Below are 8,811 nucleotides of genomic sequence, written 5' to 3' on the forward strand. Positions count from 1 at the left end.
TGCAAGTGCTGCATGGATTAGTCTTCTGTCACCGGTTTGGATTTGTGTGTGTGTGTGTGTGTGTGTGTGTGTGTGTGTGTGTGTGTGTGTGTGTGTGTGTGTGTTGGGAGAGTAAGGAGATGAGAACAATGAAAATATATTTAAGTCATCATATCTAAAAAGAGCAAAAGCATTTTATTTGTGTGTATGTGTGTATTTGTTGTTCTTTTATCATAAATGCACAGTACAAGCCCTGCCACAATTTCTGTTTTCTCCTTCATCATTTCACGGCAACTTTGGAGAAAGTTTCAGTAGATTTCCTTTCAGCTTCTTTCCACCTCCCTCTTCCCCTTTCCTGTAGCCAACTGTAGCTGCTGGGCCTTTGTAGGTCTCCACTAGGAGGCCTGTGGGAAACGCAGACCAGAGTGGACACCTGTCCTTCTGTCTTCAGCCAGAAGGCTCATGAGTGTGACCAGAGCCGCACTCTTCTATCCAGACACTCTGCTCTCGTGTATATAGTTGGAGCTAATTCAAGGCTTGGGAATGTGTCTGCCAAACATAATTAGGGAATGAGATGTGGGGGAGGAGGGCAGGGGGTGTGAAACTAGGAGGGTCTGGGAAGTGGTGATTCGTGTGATATGGCAGATGGCTCACCACGACAAAGGATGAGAGGGGAACCGTACCCAGGGCATTGATGGTGTCTGTGGGCATCTGGGCAGGGGGTTCCAGGCCCCCACTAGTGGCGTGGATTCCCTTCCGGGTCAGGGAACTGTTGTGCAGTCCTCCCTGGAATCCTGCAGACTCCAATCTGTGTCCCACCTGGGCCATTTCCAGCTGGGCAGTGATAGGCAAGTGAGTTCTCTCTGCTGGAGCCTGCTCAGTATCAGGACATGGCAGTTTGATAGGTCTCTCTGAATGCCAGATTCTGTAACCTGCTGTAGGCTGTAGGCTGTCTGGAAGGAAAAGGGTCCACTGACTTTGGAACCCTTTAACTTTGATTGGGACAAGTGAAATGTCATCTTTTCCAAGGTTTTTCTTGAACTTGGCAATTTCCACTAACACCTGGGATTATGGGTCAAATTAGACCGACCATTTCAGCTGCCAAACAATGATGTTCAAAGCAGCACAGGTAGAGTTCCCTAGCCAGATGGTCTCCTGCTATGAACGTCGTGCCCTGACTGCCTTTCTCCAGCAGCTACTGATTATCCTCCGGCTCTCTCTAGGGTGGACACCACAGTCGAGAATGTCGTGGGGAGCAGAGATTGTAACCTCGCCATCCCCAGCCTGCCAGTTGTGAGCAGAAACGATTCCTAGCACCTGTACTGGACTCTGGGAGATTCAGAGACCTGGGATGCCTCAAGGATCCTTTCTCTGCAACATGAAACTTGGGAGCCGGATATGGTGGACCATCCTGTCTAGCCCCAGGCTGTGGAGAGTATGCCCCTTGAGCCAGGCGTTCAGCTCACGGCAACCTTGTTCACACCTGAGTGGGGAATTGAGTGCCACAAAGCTGGTCAGCCGCTGGACAGAGATCTTTTAGAAGATAAGCATCCCAGAGGCCCCAGAATCCAGCGATTACATTGTGGCTCACGTCCTCGGAGCCAAAAGAGTTAAGTGCGGTGGCACCAGAAGGACAGGAAGAGGGAGTAGGGAGAACTGTGTGAGAGCTACATCAGGTTTTACCCACTGAAGATGCTTACCAGAATCAGATGGGACTTTTCTGTAGTATTGTCATAGACAGATGCTTATTTATTTATCCAACAGAGTTACAGTGTGCACCAGGCTCTGGGAGGGGGGTGGTCATAGATGATGAAAATTTCCAGTGCTGGTTCCACAACACATGAAGAAATCTTGGTTTGAGCTGGATGCCTGTGCTTCATGCCTGTAATCCTAGCTACTTAGGAGGCTGAGATTGGAGGGTCGAGGCTTAAGTTCTGGGCAGGAAAGCCTGTAAGACTTTATCTTCAACTAACTACCAAAAAGAAAATGCCAGAAGTGGATGTGTGGGTCAGGCCTTAGTCCATTGGCCTTGAGTACAAAGACTCAGGGGCAGCACCCAGGCTCCGAGTTCAAGGCCCAGGAGTCAGAGAAAGAAAGGAAAGAGAGAGGAGGACGGTGGGAGAAAAAGAAGAAAGAAAGGGAAGAAGGGAGCATGCGAGCCTTGGTTTGGAGTCCCTGGATCAAGGCACCCAACCATTCACTATCTCTGTGGGGACAGTTTCAGAGCTTAAAGACAGTACGTAAGGACCAAGCCAATGACCCCTCAGCTACTTTATGACATCCAGGAGCTTTGTAGTCACCGACTGCAGAGGGAAGCAGCCTCGGGTAGACCGTAGGGCTCAGGGTGTGTCACCAGTTTTCAAACATCCCCAGCCCCAGCAACTTTATTTTCTGGTCCAAGATCTAGGGAGGTTTGGGGGTGAGGGAGTGTCAAGGCGGGGGAGGTTGGGCAAGGAAGATGAAGAGGGAGGACAATTCCAGGTCAGGTGTGTCAGGACATTGGAGCCATGACCTCGCCTGACAACCTCAACCATCAGTGATAGAGCCTTGGACCCACCCAGCCACATGGCTATTAAAAGTCCTGGCACCTTGGGTTCACCATTGACCACCTGGCTGTCATCTGCCACAGGATGCCTGTGCAGTACATCCTTGGGGACTTGGACATTCCCGGGCTCAATCTGAAGATGACACTGAAAAGACTGAGGCCTGGGTGACTTCATCTTGAGCTAGTGAGCATCTTTTGAGGTATGAGTTATGCAGCTGACCACGAACCCGACCTGGGAATGAACAGAAGAAGCAATTCCCAGGGGACTAGGTACATTAAACAATCCTCTGGAAAACCGCAGGCAGGCAGGGGCTGGAGTGCTTGGTGTCCCTGTAGTCAGGTCACAGGTGGTGTTTGTTTAAAAAAGGAACTCTGCAGTTTAGCATGTATCCTCTTGAGACTCCTCTGTGGTGCAAGCCAACCAGTTTAAAGAACGTCGGCCCCCTTGATCTAACCAACAACTTGTTTCTGGTCCTTTCCCACTTTTTAGTGTGCCAATCATACTATAGAGTTGTTTTGTGATTTTCCTGATGTTTGTAGTGATTTGTAACAAGAAATTATGATGTATGCAAAGCCCTACCTTCCCTAAAAAAGTTTATGAAAAGTGTTGTAACTATGGGCTCGGGGCCTCTCAGCATCATGGGCTGTCTTTTGGGTAAGGATTTCTGAGTTAGGCTTTACAACACCCCCGGTGTTCATTCCTCCACCAGAGACAGAGATAAGTGTGCCACTGGCACAGGACAGACAGGCAATGAGGACGGGAGTCGGGACCCATGTAGCCCCGAGACTTCCTCTAGGGGACACTAGGACCTCTTGACTGCCATTCTCAGAGACAGAGGTGGGTCTCTCTTCTGGCTCCCCCTTTAGTCTAGATGGAAGATCTGGGATTCAGAGAGGGCCAACTGAAGGTGGGGCAAGCTTGGGTAGAGGCTGGTAGGAAAACCAGAGGCCCCGGGCTCTGAGCAGGGTTGTTTTTATGTATACTCACAACCCAGGAACATTGCTGGGATGGATCAGGCCTTTTCTCCTTCCTGAGAGAGAGGAACATAGAGCCCTCCAGTTTGCTTCCCTTGCCTGTGAAATCCTTTCGTTCCCACATCCTGTGGTTGGATAACTAGACCTCACCTCACTGCCCAGTGTCAATGCAGGACAGTGAGAGATCCTGAGTCTCTGATAAGGTCAGGGATCCTCAGTATGAGATAGTACTTGAACGTCCTAACTTGGTGCATGGTCAATCCCATCTAAGATTGCCATGATGTAGGACATAGAATCTAGAGAAACAGAGCAGGATTGGGTCTGTTCTGGGAGTCTTGAGTATTATGTGTGAGCTTTGAGCTCCAGTTTGCCCATCTGCTTCCTTTTCTTGGGTGGGTCTTTGCTAGAGAAAGCTTGAAATTAGAGACCGGGTCCTATCCCTTGTCTTTGATGCTTAAAGCTAGCACTCTACCATTTGAGCAACAGCTCCACTTCCAACTTTTTTGGGTGTTTAAATGGAGATAAAGAGTTCTCATGGACTTTGCTGAGAAGGGTGCATCCAAATGCAGTCCTCAGATCTCAGTCTCCTGAGGAGATAGGATGAATGGCATGGAAAAGTATCTTTGGCCAGCTGTCAGTAACTCATGGGTGTCATCCTAGTTATTCAGGAACTGAGATCTGAGGATCACCGTTTAAAACCAGCTTGGGCAGAAAAGTTCTGTGAGACTTGATGTCCGGTGGACCACTAGAGAATAGGAAGTGGCGCTGTGGCTCAAGTGGGAGAGTGCCCACCTTCAGCTGAAGAACTGAAGGACAGTGCCCTGGCCCAGAGTTCAAACCCCATGACCAACAACAAAAAAAAAGAAGTGACTAAGTTTTCCGCATAGCAGTGTGTACAGTAGGAAATGCCATGCTGGGCTATGAGACATTCCAGGTAAGTGAGAAGCTCAATGTTTTGTCTACAGTGGGTCTGAAGTCGGGAGTGCCACCTTCTCGGGGGTGGGATGTGATCCTAATGGAGGGAGTTCATGGTTCTCTTCTCAGAGACTGCTGAAGCCTTGGGCTGCCCGTGTGTGTGTGTGTGTGTGTGTGTGTGTGTGTGTCTGTTTCTTTGTCTGTGTCTGTGTCTGTGTCTGTGTGTGTTAGGAGGTAGAAGAACTGGGCCTTGAACTCAGGGCCTAGGTACTGTTCCTGAGCTATTGTGCTCAAAGCTAGTGCTCTGACATTTGAGCAACAGCTCCACCTCTGGCTATTTGGTGGTTCACTGTAGATAGGAGCCTCACAGACTTTCCTGCATGGGCAGGCTTTGAACCGTGATCCTCTGATGTCAGCCTCCTGAGTAGCTAGGATGACAGACATGAGCCACCTGTGCCGGCTTTCTGTGTATGTGTGTTTGTGTGTGTGTGTGTGTGTGTGTGTGTCTGTGTCTGTGTGTCTGTGTGTAGAAGTGGGAGCACTCCGTGTGTAGAACACGGAGCACTGGACCCTTTGGTAACATAACTTCTATCTTTGGGGGATGCATGGGTTTTTTGGCAGAGGTTTAGGGGCCTGGATGGGTGGAACACTTGAAGGGGACTCAGCACCATTACATTATAAGACCAAAGGATCTGCGTGCCCTGGAGATGTCTACTCCCTTTGGCCTGGTTGGTGGCAGAGAGAGCTCAGGAGGACCTCGGGGTGGGGCCCGCAGGGGGTGACTCCACAGGGGGACAGACAGCATAGCCAGCCCTTAGTAAGCATGTGAGCCCTGTTAGTATGGAGTGCACTGGTATGGGTCAGAGTCTGGTTCTTCTCATAATGACGTCTCATGGGTGAGGCCAACCCTATTTTAAATCTTGACCTGTGATTTTCAGATTTCAGAATCCTGAGTAGCTAGAATTACATGCATGAGCCTCTAGCACAAGGCCTCTGATTCTTTTTGGTATATTAGGGTTTGTACTCAAAGCCTTAGGCTTGCCGATCAGGTCTTCTACCACGTGAGCTAAGCCTTTCTGTCTTGGGCATTTCCGAAATAGATAATATATGCTCAGGCTGGGCTGGATCGCAGGCCTCCTATCTGTCACAAGCATGCTCCAGCAGGCCTGGTCCTCTTTAGTTGGAATGCTAGTCATGTAGTGCCACGCTCAGTCATTGGTTTAGATGGATTGTCCCAAACTCTTAGTTCATGGCAGCCGATTCTTGACCTAAGGTGAAGCTCTGGGTTGGGCCTTGACCATTGGTCCTCAGTCTCCTCCTGAGACAGTTGTGAGGAAACAAGGAATCAATACAGGAGGATCTCTGGGGCAGAGCCAGGCATAGAGGGAGAGGCTGTCAGATATGGTTCTTGGAAATTCAATGAGCATATGACAGGAAGATACCCAGAAAGCACTCAGATGGGGCCTGTTATGTATCGTGCAACAGGTACGGGATTATGAAACAAAACATGGCTCTCTTTCATCCTTACCCTATCCCGATGAGGAAAGGGATCCTTTAGCTGGGGAAAAAGAGGCATGGAGATGCTAGGTGACCTACTCATGACCCCCAGCTGACAGCAATCTCTGCCTGACTTCCCTGCCATGTTCCCTAGGACAGTGGATGTTATTCAGTCCACTTCTTGTGGTGGCAAGTCCACTTCTTGTCAGTTGTGAGGCTTGAACTCTGGACCTGGGCACTGTCCCCAAGCTCCTCAGATCAAGGCTAGCACTTTACCACTTGAGCCACAGCATCACATCCAATTTTCTGGTGGTTCTTTGGAGATAAACATCTCACAGACATTCCTGCTTGGGCTAGCTATGAACTATGATCCTCATATCTCAGCCTCCTGTGTAGTTAGCATTATAGTCCTGTGCCACCGACACCCGGCTAAAGTGTAATTCGGATTTTCTTTCTTCCTTCCTTCCTTTCTTTCTTTCTTTCTTTCTTTCTTTCTTTCTTTCTTTCTTTCTTTCTTTCTTTCTTTCTTTCTTTCTTTCTTTCTGTCTTTCTTTCTTTCTTTCTTTTTCTTTCTTCCTTCCTTCCTTCCTTCCTTCCTTCCTTCCTTCCTTCCATCCTTCCTTCCTTTCTTTCTTTCTCTCTCTCTTTCTTTCTTTCTTTTTCTTCCTTCCTTCCTTCCTTCCTTCCTTCTTTCCTTCCTTCCTTCCTTCCTTCCTTCCATCCTTCCTTTCTTCCTTCCTTCCTTTCTTTCTTTCTTTCTTTCTTTCTTTCTTTCTCTCTCTCTCTCTTTTTCTTTCTTTCTTTCTCTCTCTCTCTCTCACATTCTCTGTCTCTCTCCCTGCCTATCTCTCTCACACAGGAACTGGTTGAATGGGTGCTGGAGGAGGTGGCCCAGGGTCCCCATGTGGCTGGTAGTCAAGGTGGCCCTCCCATTCTGGAGGTGGGGCTGTGGGTCAGGAGCTGTCTCGCTCAGCCTATTGAACTAGCTCCCTGAGGTAAGCCCCTCTGTGCCTGGGTTAGACTGTGTAGGATATTCATCGTCTGTCCCTCCCTTGACTCCTTCCCCACTACTTTCTGCTAAGACAGTTAAAGGAAAGTTGATATAAGGAGGCGTTGTGTTGTCCTCCCACCCAGCACGATCCCGGGCCTCTGATCCTCACCACCACTTATCTCACCAGACCCTGGTTATAAGAAAATGAATGCACTCTGTTTCTACTCCGCTTTGCTGGAGTGTGTTATTTTGGGGTAGAGGGGCAGTATGCAGAGGAAAGACCCTAGGCCTGATACCTCTTGGGGGACATTTGTTCCTGTGACAGAGCCAAGTCATTGCTGTCAATAAGGAGGAAGCTGCCATCAGACTGACCCGGAACAATGCTCACAGGTAGGTAGGCTGTTGAAGTATAAAAACCACCCATGTCGGCTTCCCACTCACCACAAGGGGGGTGCAGTGTGGGTGGCCCAGAACTGGCCCTAGGAGATTATAAATGGATGGTGGCAGTCAGGTGCTGGTGGCTACCACCTGTCATCATGGTTATTTGGGAGGCTGAGGTCTCATGGTTGTGACTCAGAACCAGCCCAGGCAGGAGAGTCTGTGAGATTCTTATCTCCCATAAACAACCTCCCCCCATACACAAAAAAAGCCAGATGTGGTGCTGTGGCTCAAGTGGTAGAGCCTCAGCCTTGAGAAAAAGAAGCTCAAGGATGACACCCAGGCCCTGAATCCAAGACCTAGGACTCACAAAAAAAATAATAAAATAAATGTTATCTTACCTGTTATCTTACTACCGAAAAGGATGGATTTAGTCTTCTCTCTGGTACTTGTAGACAAAGAAAGGGCTTCCTCTGATGTTCCTTTAAACCTCTCCTTCTCTTAATTATCTCTCCAGGCTTCAGTTGAAGGATAGAATTCAGATCATTCCACTCGATGTGACCTTACATACCCTCCCTACCCACCTTCCTTGGGGTGGGGATCCAGGATGGACTCACCACTGGGAGGATGAGGCACTGCAGAGATGGGTGTAGGTATCCCTGAAACTCATTCTCTCTCTCTCTCTCTCTCTCTCTCTCTCTCTCTCTCTCTGCTATTAAAACAGATTATTTGGGGGGAGGTATTGGATCTCAAATTCTTGTTAATTGCATGGACATTGGGAAGCTGAGGGATGTCTTTATCCCATTCCTACTTTACTACTTCCTGATGAATAATGAAAGGAGCATGCTTGTTATAGAACCCAGGACTTGTGGTGATGTCAGGACATGGAACTTGATACGAACCCTTGTTACCACTATGAGGAACAACAGGGAGATAAGTTTATAGAAGATTAGTATGTGATGTCTCTACTCATATTTGCTCAATATATTAGAATGACAAAGTAAGGAATACAACACTTAGGTGGGCAGCAACCTTGAAACCCAGGGAAGATTTTTCTCATATTCAAAGTTCACCAGGAGTAGCTTATGTTTCTTCAGGAAGTAGTGAATATATTACTTCTGGATGTGTTTTCAATAAAGCTTAGCACCTAGTTGGCTTTAATGCTATTGTGTCTTTTGTTTTGTTTTATGCTGGTACGCAGGCTTGAGCTTGGGGCCTGGGCACCATCGCTTAGCATTTTCGCTCCAGCCTGTCACTCTTAACACTTGAGCAACAGTTTGACTTCTGGTTTTTTCATGATTAATTGAAGATAAGAGTCTCACTGACTTCTCTGCCTAGGCTAGTTTTGAGCCTTGGTCCTCAGATCTCAGCCTTCTGAGTATGTGGCATTATAGATGTGAGCCACTGGCCCTCAGCTGTAATGTTGTTTAAGGGATTCAAGTACATGGCCCAATGTACTCTTTGAAGTATCTAGCTATTAACGATTCTTTGAATTTTCTAAAAGGGTGTCATTGAATAAAGTGAGTTTTTC

This window comes from Dipodomys spectabilis, unplaced genomic scaffold (genome assembly GCF_019054845.1).
Source record: "Dipodomys spectabilis isolate Male_0828 unplaced genomic scaffold, ASM1905484v1 ptg000295l, whole genome shotgun sequence".
Lineage (NCBI taxonomy): Eukaryota > Metazoa > Chordata > Mammalia > Rodentia > Heteromyidae > Dipodomys > Dipodomys spectabilis.